This window comes from Hemitrygon akajei, chromosome 11 (assembly GCF_048418815.1).
Source record: "Hemitrygon akajei chromosome 11, sHemAka1.3, whole genome shotgun sequence".
In the NCBI taxonomy this organism is placed as follows: domain Eukaryota; kingdom Metazoa; phylum Chordata; class Chondrichthyes; order Myliobatiformes; family Dasyatidae; genus Hemitrygon; species Hemitrygon akajei.
Genome location: NC_133134.1, coordinates 163,673,742 through 163,685,240, shown reverse-complemented (window position 1 = coordinate 163,685,240; position 11,499 = coordinate 163,673,742). Strand labels below are relative to the sequence as shown.

Below are 11,499 nucleotides of genomic sequence, written 5' to 3'. Positions count from 1 at the left end.
AAGAGAAGTTGAGTGAAGTTAGCCCCCGCCCCAGTTCAAGAGCCTGATAGTTGAGGGGTGTTCCTGAACCTGGTGGTGTGAGTTCTGAGGCTCCTGTACCTCCTTCCTGATTGCAGCAGCGAGGAAAGGGCATGGACTGGGTGGTGAGGGGTCCCTGCTGATGGATGCTGCTTTCCTCCGTGTAGATGTTCTCAACGGTAGGAGAGCTTTATGACATTCTTATAGATCTTTCTTATGCCTTTTCTAACCTAGCTACATCCCTCTTATCACTAGGCAACCAGAAATGCAAACAATCGATCTTAAATGAGACAAGCTGAGCGTGAAAGGCGAGAGAGAGGAAGCTTAAAGGATATTTGCAATGCAAGATTTTTATATCGAGACTGCTGGGTGTTTGCAACAGGCTGCCAGGACTAGTGGTGGAAGCAGATATGATAACAATGTTTAAGAAGCAGACACAGTTAGGGAATAGAGGGGTATGGACAATAGGAATATGGCAGATGCGATTAAGCAGAAGTTTACGGTAAATTGGCTTTAGTGTGTGGGTGAGTGGTAGTTGGGGGAGTTAACGGGAATGTGGGGAGGATTAAATGAGAGAATAGAGATGAAGATGAGCTTTATTTGTCACATGTATATCGAAACATCGAAACATGAAATGAAGTGCATTGTTTGTGTTAAAAAGCAAACCAGCAAGCATTGTGCTGGGCAACCCGTAAGTGCTGCCTCATTTTTGGCACCAACATAGATGGGTGTTGGCTGAAAATCTCGATTGATAATTCCCCTGACCTGCAGAGCTCCTCCAGCACTTTGCGTGTTGTGCAAAAGATTTCCAGCATCTGCAGAAGCTCTTTTGCTTATAACCAAATTGTAAAAAAGTAAGGACAATTGACCCTTTGCAAAATAACACAGTTTTCTTGTGATGAATTTTTGGACTGAAAGCTATGTTCTCAGTATAATTTAAGTTCAAGTTTATTGTTACCTGACTGTACATAAATACAACCAAACAAAACAATGTTCCTCCAGGCCATGGTGCACCCACAAGACATATATCATACACAGAACATTAAATAAAATATTACCACAAATAATTTAATAAATATAATTCAAAATGCATGTAGTGCACAGTACAGGTAAACAGTACGTACAAACAAGCTGGATGAACTCAGCAGGTCGGGCAGCATCCATTGAAAGAAGCAGTCAACGGATGCTGCCCGACCTGCTGAGTTCATCCAGCTTTTTTGTACGTCTTGATTTGACCACAGCATCTGCAGTGCACTTTGTGTTTACTACAGGTAATCAGTAAACAGCTCGCTGTCTAGTGACGGGACCTCAATGGTGGCAGGGTGTTCTCTAGTCTCACAGCCTGGGCGAGAAAGTTGTAACCCAGCCCGAGAGTCTTAATCCTGATGCCCCTGCACCTCCTTCCTGATGGTAGTGAGTCAGAGAGATTGTGGGATGGGTAGTAGGGATCCTCAACAATGCTTTGAGTCTGCACTGCTCCTGGTAAATGTCACAAATGAACGTATTTATTTATTTACACAGTTCGTCTTCTTTTGCACATTGGTTGGTTATAAGTCTTTGTGAGCAGTTTTCCATTCATGCTATTGTATTTCTTTGTCCTACTGCAAGTGCCTGCAAGGAAATGAATGTGAGGGGTGACATATGCAGTACATACTTTGATAACATATTTTCTTCAAACATTGAACTTCCCAAGCAGGTTATCCATCACCATCTCCTAGCTTGACGTTTCAAGGCATGATAGAGAGATTCGCAGAAACAAGAGCCCAGTAAAACCTCTCCAGCTTCTGGGTAACACCAGTTTATGCTTGGCTGTTTGCACAATAGTTATCTGTGAATCAGTCTCCCTGGTGAGGCTGCTGTCAACAATTGCAGGGTTTCGCAATGGGCTCATGATTGTGTCAACATTTTGTCTCTAAATATAAAACAGCAAAAAAAAATAGTCTCACAGCGTAAGCTTGGGGATCTCATATTGCCGAGGACTCAGAAACGGGCAAGAATAGGGACAGGCGTAACTCTGAACCAACATTCCCTCTATTCTGTTTTACATCTCTGAGCAGGACATTTCTACATGGCCTCTACACTGCACAGCACTTTAAGAAAACACTTTATAAAGATAAAGTTCCAGCTGTGCGGCTACGAAGGCTATGTGCACGGGAGCATTTCAGTGAGTGTGCGGTCACACACCCACACAGCTCAGAGGGAACAGTGCTCTGAACCGACGCCACAACCAGTGGACTCTCTTTCACAGATTCTACAACTTAAGTTCTCAGTATTATTTATTCACCTTTTTTTTTGCAGAGTGGAATAGGCCCTTCGAGCCATGCCTCCCAGCAGCTCCTGATTTAGCCCTAGGCTAAAAACAGGACAAATGACAATGTCCAATTAATCTGCTAATCAGTACGCCTTTGGACTTTGAGAGGAAACCTGCTCTGTCACAAGGAGAACGTACAAACTCCTTACAGGCAGCGGCGGGAAGAGAACGTGGGTCAGCTGCACTGCAAAGAGTTGTGCTAACCGCTGTGTTACCATGCTGCCTCATTGACTGTTTGTCAGTCTTTGTTTGTGTTTCGTTCTACATTGGTCCTACTGTGAATGCCTGCAAGAAAATGAATCTCAGGCTAGCATAAGGAGACTTCAGTAATAAGTTTATTTTGAACTTTGAAGTGCAGAGGCACAGACCAGGGTAGAATCAAGAGCAGGGAGGAGGTCAAGGACAGACTCGGGAACAAGGGCTGGGGCAGACACAAAGAGATATGGATAGGAGTTGGGGATGGGGAACAGGGGAGAGGCAAAGGACCAGGGCCAAGGACTCCAGTGCTTACACCTTCCACTGCTCCAGGACCCCTCCCCTGCACACTCCCTTTTCTCTGTCCTCTCATCAGGAACATCTTTGTTTTGCATGCCATCCATACAGATCATTTCATCCTATCAATATTGCTTCTACAAAGGGCCTGAGGCATTACTGAGGATCCCTACCACCCATCCCACAATCTCTTTAACCCACTACCGTCAGGAAGGAGGTACAGGAGCATCGGGACTAGGACTGCCAGACTGGGTAACAGCTTCTTCCCCCAGGCTGCCAGACTAATGAATACCCTGCCACCACCGAGGTCTTGTTACTAGGACTGTGAGCTGTTTACTGTTTACCTATTCCGTGCACTTTACATGCATAAACTTCGGAATGTGGGAGGAAACTGGAGAACCCAGAGGAAACTCACAAGGGATGAGAGGTGACCTGATAAAGCTGTATAAGATGATAAGGGGCGTTGATCGTGTGGATAGCCAGAGGCTTTTTCCCAGGGCTGAAATGGCTAACCCAAGGGGGCATAGTTTTAAGGTGCTTGGAAATAGGAACAGGGGGAATATCAGGAGTGAGTTTTTCACACAGAGGGGGTGGTGGGTGGGATGCACTGCCGGTGACAGTAGTGGAGGCGGATACAATAGGATCTTTAAAGAGACTCTAAGATAAGTACATGGAGCTTAGAAAAATAGAGGGCTATGTGATAGGGAAATTCTAGGCAGTTTCTAGAGCAGGTTACATGGTTTGTGGGCTGAAGGGCCTGTAATGTGCTGTAGATTTCTAAGGTCATGGGGAGCATGTATGAAGTCAGCAGTGGGAATTGAACCCAAGTAGTTGGCACTGTTATGGTTTTACACTAACTGCTACACTACCATGTGATCTAATCTCAGCTTGAGCTCAGGTCTCGAAATTTATGACCCAATGACTTCACACACCATTGCACCTTCTGCCTCTATTGAGCACAGTTTTACAATCTTTGTCCATTGGTCTTGGAGGTGAGAATCCTGAGGTGAGTGAGGCGGAAGCTGAGTGAAAGAAATTAGAGTGAAAAAAATCAGACAAAGTAAGCAAATTTGTAAAACTTCTAACTTTGCCACTTCATCCAGTCTGTGCCACACCAGAGAAGCACTGCTGACACTTTCTAGAATGTTCAGCATGTTCTCTCTGTTGTGTTCTCTCTGACAGCACACAAGGATTGCACAATTCACAAGGCTAATGCATAACGCTGAGGAAGTCTGAAAAAAGAAATGTCAAAACAGATAGGTTGAATGGAAAAACGCTCAACAAAGGGTGGATAGCTGTTGCAACACACATTAAACACTCTTGTGGTGTATGCAAGCACAGGCAGAGGGATTAACCTGTGTTACATTTTATCAACACTATGACCAGTTCTAATTATTCTCTTTCTGGCAAAAATTGTGTATAATTAATATACATAATTTATATTTCTCTTGTATGATGCTAAAATGATGCTATGAGTCCGTGATTTTTCGGCAAGTATCACATTCCCTAGAGCGTAGAAGATTGAGGGGATATTTGAAAGAGGTATGCAAAATTGTGAGGTGTATAGATGGGTAAATGTAAGCAGGCTTTTTCCACAGGTTGAGACTAGAACTGGAGGTCATGGGTTAGGGGTGAAAGATGAAATGTTTAAGGGAATATGAGGGGGAACATTCATTGTGAAAGTGTGGAACGAGCTGCAAGCACAAGTCAAGTCAAGTCGCTTTTTATTGTCATTTCAACCATAACTGCTGGTACAGTACACAGTAAATACGAAACAACGTTCCTCCAGGACCCTGGTGCTACATGAAACAACACAAAACTACACTAGACTACCTGAAACAACACAGAACTATATTAGACTTCAGACCTACACGGGACTACATAAAGTGCACAAAACAGTGCAAGACAGTACAATAATTAATAAACAAGACAATAGGAACAGTAAAAGGCAAATTACAATACAAAATAAATTATGTAAATGTAAATGTGAACAACATAAACAATGTTTTAGCAGGAATTGAGAAAGAAATGAGTGAAAATTGCAAAGGGAGTGGAGGTGTGTGTGTGTGTGTGTGTGTGTGTGTGTGTGTGTGTGTGTGTGTGTGTGTGTGTGTGTGTGTGTGTGTGTGTGTGTGTGTGTGTGTGTGTGTGTGTGTGTGTGTGTGTGTGTATGTATGTGTGTGTGTGTGTGTGTGTGTGTGTGAGAGAGAGAGAGAGAGAGAGAGACTAGACTCTGGGAATTGAGGAGTCTGATAGCTTGGGGGAAGAAACTGTTGCATAGTCTGGTCATGAGAGCCCGAATGCTTCGGTGCCTTTTCCCAGACGGCAGGAGGGAGAAGAGTTTGTATGAGGGGTGCGTGGGGTCCTTCATAATGCTGTTTGCTTTGCAGATGCAGCGTGTAGTGTAAATGTCCGTGATGGCGGGAAGAGAGACCCCAATGATCTTCTCAGCTGACCTCACTATCCGCTGCAGGGTCTTGCGATCCGAGATGGTGCAATTTCCAAACCAGGCAGTGATGCAGCTGCTCAGGATGCTCTCAATACATCCTCTGTAGAATGTGATGAGGATGAGGGGTGGGAGATGGACTTCCCTCAGCCTTCGCAGAAAGTAGAGATGCTGCTGGGCTTTCTTTGCTATTGAGCTGGTGTTGAGGGACCACGTGAGATTCTCTGCCAGGTGAACACCAAGAAATTTGGTGCCCTTAACAATCTCTATGGAGGAGCCGTAAGTGGTGGATGAGGGGTCTATTTCAACATTTAAGAGAAATTTGGATAGGTACATAGATGGGAGAAGCATGGAGGGCTATGGTCCAGGTGCTGGTTGAAAAAACTAGGCTGATTAGTGGTTTGCCACAGACTAGATGGGCCGAAGGGCCTGTTTCTGTGCTGTTGTGGCCTATGACTCTGTGACTCTAGGTTCTGCATCGCACCTATACATACATGAACTTGTGCAGGCGACAATTAATTCAATTCTGACTTTGAATTTGAGATGTATGTGCAAAGCATCAAAGATGATAGAGGTTAAGTGAGGTTAAGTAACATCAGCCTCCGCTGAGTGGATTTTGAAAGTGAGAGAAGCTCAGAGAAATTGACAAGCTGTTCAGAATCCTAGTACTCAAGCTGAAGAGTGCAGACAACAGGCCATAGTATCAGCGTAAAGATGACATGCCCTCTTCTCATTGCTACCCTCAGAGAGAACGTACAGAAGCCTGAAGAAACACACTCAACATTCTAGAAATGGCTTAGAAACATTCTAGAATCCACCATCAGATTTCTATTGCAGCACAAGTGACCCAGGTTCACTTCCTGCCACTGTCTGTAAGGAGTTTGCACATTTTCCCTGTGACCGCGTGCATTTTCTCCAAGTGCTCTGGTTCCCTCCCACTTCCCAGAAGGCATAAGGGTTGGTAGGTTAATTGGTCACATGGTATAATTGGGCGGCATAGGCTCTTTAGGCCAGAAAGGCCCGTTACCATGCTGTGTCTCTAAATAAGTAAATAGTTCTAGCTCGGATAAAGAGTTGGCCATTTAGGAAGAGATGCACGTAGAGGTTGTTCAGCCCTGCTAGTCAACAAATCACACTGATCATTTCAAATTCAAGCTTATTGTCATCTGACTGTACATATATACAACCGAATGAAACAACGTTCCTCCGGACCATGGTGCACCCACAAAACATATATCGTATACTGAAAATAAAATAAAATAAAATATTAATCATTTATCTCACCATCACTTCTCTGCACTAAGCTCACATCATTTAATTTCTGTGAAGGATACACGGTAGGTATTGAATGGAGGCCCAGTAGCATAGTGATTAACATGACACCAGAGCTAATCACCGATCACTATTTGGAGTTTAATCCTCACCACTGTCTGTAAGGACTTTCTACCTTCTCCCTGTGACCACGTGGGTTCCCGCCAGGTGTTTTGGTGTAGTGGGCATGCTACGTTGGCACTGGAAGCACGGTGATAATTGCCGGGTGCTCCAGCACATCCTCTGCCTATAGCAACAGAGCAACACATACAAAATGCTGGGGGAGCTCAGTAGATCAGGCAGCACCCATGGAGGGGCATAAGCAGTCCATGTTTCACTCCGAGACATTTTGTATTCTGCCTCAAGCAGCACATCTAGAATTAGGCATTAAATGAGCCCTTTAAAGTGCCATATTTATTTCTTTTAGACACCACATAAACAGAATATTGACTCAGCAAGTCAGGCAGCATCTATGGAGAAAAATAAACAGTTAAGTAATCCAGACTTGGGGGCTATGTTGGTCTTTGGTACAGAAACGATGCATTTCACTGCATGTTCTGATATTCCAGTGTAGATGGGGCAAATATACAACAATCTCAGACGACAACAATCTATGCTTGTCATCACAGATGGGTGCGCTTCATTTCAGAATTTATTTACTTAACCAAATATAATTTTCCTGATTTAAACACATGAATATCAATCTTGAGTCCGGGCCTTCAGATTCCACTCTAGGAACTTTACAAATCTCAAGTTCAGAAGCCGTGGGTACTCAGTTATGAGGGATGCCTAAGGTAGAGATTGATAGATCTTTGGATGGTAAGAGAACAATGATATAGGCAGTTGTTGGATTAGGGTGCAGAATTGTTATTTTTATTCAACTTTTCTTATAGTTTGACTTTCCTATGCTTGTATTTTTATGTAATTATATATACGCTCAGTGGCCACTTTATTAGATACCTCTATCTAATAAAGTGGCTATTGACTGTATATCCATGGTCTTCTGCTCCTGTAACCCTTCCACTTTAAGGTCCGACGTGTTGTGCATTCAGAGACGCTCTTCTGCCCACCACTGTTGTAACGTGATCATTTCAGTTACTGCTGCCTTTCTGTCAGCTTGAGCCAGTCTGGCCGTTCTCCTCTGACCCCTCTCATTAATGAGGCTTTTCTCCCGTAGAACTGCCACTTGGTGGATTTGTTTTTTTTTGTTTTTCACATTTTCTGTAAACTCCAGAGACTGTTGTGCACAAAATTCCCAGGAGATCAGCAGCTTCTGAGATACCCGAACCGCCCCGTCTGGCACTCAGATCATATTTCTTCCCCATTCTGCTGTTCAGTCTGAACAGCAACTGAACCTCTTGACCGTGTCTGCATGCTTTTATGCATTGAGTTGCTGCCACGTGATTGGCTGATTAGATGTTTGTATTATTAATGCTTTTTGAGATAGTGATTTAGATGCATATCATATTTTTTACTAAGTTAAGTATTGTATGTAATTAGTTTTGCTACAACAAGTGTATGGGACATTGGAAAAAAAGTTGAATTTCCCCATGGGGATGAATAAAGTATCTATCTATCTATCTATCTATCTATCTATCTATCTATCTATCTATCTATCTATCTATCTATCTATCTATCTATTAATGAGTAGGTGCACATGTGTGCCTAATAAAGTGGCCAATCAGTGAATAAACATGAAATTTCCAGTAATTACAGTGCAGTTGCTTCTGTATTTTCTAGTAGCCAGTGTCATGCACTTGAACCTGGTTATTTTATATGTCACTGGTTATCACTGGAATCTTGCTGATCACTTGTCTGAGTTTGAGATGACCATGACTTCTTTGTCTTTCCTTTACATGTTCTTCATTCTTATAGCAGTGAAAACAGTTGCAAGAACCCAGTTTTATATTTCATTCTTGACTTCTGAAGAACCCGGGATCAATATCACCAGATCCAACACAAGGAAGGGAATAGCACAGAATCAGCAATCAGGCTTGAGGGGCCAAATGGCCCAAATCTGCTTCTTCTTTGACTGGCTATGTTCAATGCACTGGTGAAGTTCATTAATATAAAGCCCCCTTTCCTCAGGTAGATGGACAGAGTGGGGCAGGAGGAGGGGTCGGTGGGAATGAGATGCAACAGGCTGCACTGAATAAGGTGGGAATTTTGAGGCTGGAACCTCCCATAGAGGGAAGAATGTTTGGTCTGGCCTCGGCTAGGTTAGCTTCAGAGGTAACCACACCGATGTGGGGCTAGGGTCAAACAGAGACCCAGACCAGATAAGACATGATTTATTCCTTCCAACTGAACCACTTGGGGTGACTACAATAATCTGATGGAACTGTGGTCACTTGTCTCCACACCTGAAATTTATGGAATACAGAATTTCACAGCACAGTACAGGCCCTTCAACCTACCATGTGGTGCTGATCTTTTAACCTATTCTAAGATCAATCTAACCGTAACTCCCACATAGTCCATCATTTTTCTATCACCCATACTTTATCTCTATCTAAGAGATTCTAAAACGCCCCAATGTAGCTGCCTCCCTCTACCAACACCCTTGGCAGCATATTCCATGCATCCACCACTCTCTCTCGGTGTAAAACACTTACAGCAGCTCTGACACCACCCGCCCCCCCCCCCCCCAAACTTCCCTATAATCACCTTAAAATTATGCCCCCGGAAATTAGACATTTCAGCCATGTCTCCAGCTCTCAAATGTTGGGAGTGGTTTAAACAAATATGGCAGGGGCATGGGAACCAGGATGATGGAGCTGAGGATGAGCCAACAGGTTTACAAGTCGATGATGGGTGTAACATGAATGTAAGGAAGGATAAGCCAATGATTGGGTACAACCGCAGACAGAGCAAAGAGTTAAATTGTACCACAGAGGCAACATTCATAAAGGCGAAGAAAGCAAGACTGAAGATGCAGTAGTTAAAGGTGCATAGCATTTGGAATAGTGGACAAACTTGTGATACAATTCGAGATTGGTTGGTATGACGTTGTGGGCATCACTGAGTCGTGGCTGAACGAAGACCATAGTTGGGAGCTTAACATCAAAGGATATATTTTGTATCAAAAGGACAAGCAGGAAGGCATAGGCAGTGGTGTGGCTCTGTTGATAAGAGATGGAATTACATCTTTTGAAGGAGGTGCCATAGGGTTAGAGAATGTTGAATCTTTGTGGGTGAAGTTAAGAAACTATGGTGCTCGCTTCGGCAGCACATATACTAAAATTGGAACGATACAGAGAAGATTAGCATGGCCCCTGCGCAAGGATGACACGCAAATTCGTGAAGCGTTTTTTAAATTTAAAAAAAAGAAAGAAAAAAAAAGAAAACTACAAGGATAAAAAAAACCATTATGGGAATCACATATAGACCTCCAAATAGCAGCCAAGATACGGGATTGAGATTGCAAAGGGAGCCAGAAAAGGCATGTAATAAAGGGAATGACACAATTACAATGGGGGGATTCCAACATAGAAGGGGATTGGAAAAATTAGGTTGGTGTCGGATCGCAAGAGAGGAAATTTGTTGAATGCCTACGAGATGACTTTTTAGAGCAGCTTCTGCTTGAGCCTACTCGGGGAAAAACTATATTAGATTGGGTGTTGTGTAATAACCCAGATTTCATTAGTCAACTTAACGTAAAGGAACCCTGAGGAGGCAGTGATCATATGATTGAATTCATACTGCAATTTGAGAGGGAGAAGCACAAGTCAGATGTATCAGTATCGCAGAGGAACAAAGGGAATTACAGAGGCATGAAAGAGGAGCTTGCCCAGGTGACTGGAGAAGGATACTGGTGGGGATGATGACAGAACAGAGGTGGCTGAATTTTCTGGGAATAGTTCAAAAGGTGCAGGATAGATACGTCCCACAGAAAAAGTTCTCAAATGGCAGGGCTAAGCAACTGTGGCCGAAAAGAGAAGTTAAGGACTGCATAAAAGCCAAGGAGAGGGCACATAAGGTAGCAAAAGTGAGTGGGAAGTTGGATGATTGGGAAATTTTTAAAAATCCAACAAAAGTCAACTATAAAAGCTATAAGAAGGGGAAAGATGAAATATGAGGACAACTAGCTGATCCAATAAAGCAGGTTACTAAAAGTTTTTTCATATATAAAGAATAAAAGGGAGGTGAGAATTGATATTGGACCACTGGAAAATTATGTTGGTGAGGTAGTAATGGAAGACAGAGAAATGAGAGATGAAGTTAGCAAGTTCTTTGTTTCAGTCTTTACTGTGCAAGTCACTAGCTGTGAGCCAGAAGTCTGTGAATATCAGGGAGCAGAACTGAGTGCATTGCTGTTACAAAGGAAAACTGCTAGGCAAACTGAAAGGTCTTAAGGTGGATAAGTCACTTGAACCAGAAGGACTACATCCCGGAGTCCTGAGAGAGGTTGCTGAAAAGATAACAGATGCTTTGGCATGATCTTTCAAGAATCACTTGATTCTGGCATGGTCCCAGAGGGCAGGAAAATTGCAAATGCCACTCCACTCTGTAAGAAGGGAAGAAGACAAAAGAGAGGAAATTATAGGCCAGTTAAACTAACCTCAGTGGTTGGGAAAGTGTTGAAGTCCATTATTAAGGACGAGGTTTTAGTGTACTGAATAATTAAGTCAAAGTCAGCATGGTTTCTGAAAAGGGCAATATCACCCGACAAATCTGTTAGAATTCTTCGAAGTAACCAGCTGGGTGAACGAGGCAGTGGATGTCATTTACTTAGAGTTTCAGAAACCACCTGAGGCCTCTTAAGATAAAATCTTATGGTGTTACAGGAAGTATACTGGCATGGATAGAAGAATGTTTGACGGGCAGGAGGCAGTGAGTGAGAGTAAAAGGGGCTTTTTCTGGTTGGCTGCCAGTGACTAGTGGTGTACATCAGGAGCCCGTATTGGGACTGCTACTTTTC

General features: G+C 43.2%; 1 non-coding gene across 1 annotated transcript; it reads left to right on the top strand.

Moving 5' to 3' along the window:
* Nucleotides 1–9,791: 9,791 nt before the first annotated feature.
* On the top strand, nucleotides 9,792–9,898 carry LOC140736398 (U6 spliceosomal RNA). The gene has a single exon (XR_012100933.1). It is a non-coding gene; the product is annotated as a U6 spliceosomal RNA (small nuclear RNA).
* The last annotated feature ends 1,601 nt before the right edge of the window (nucleotides 9,899–11,499 follow it).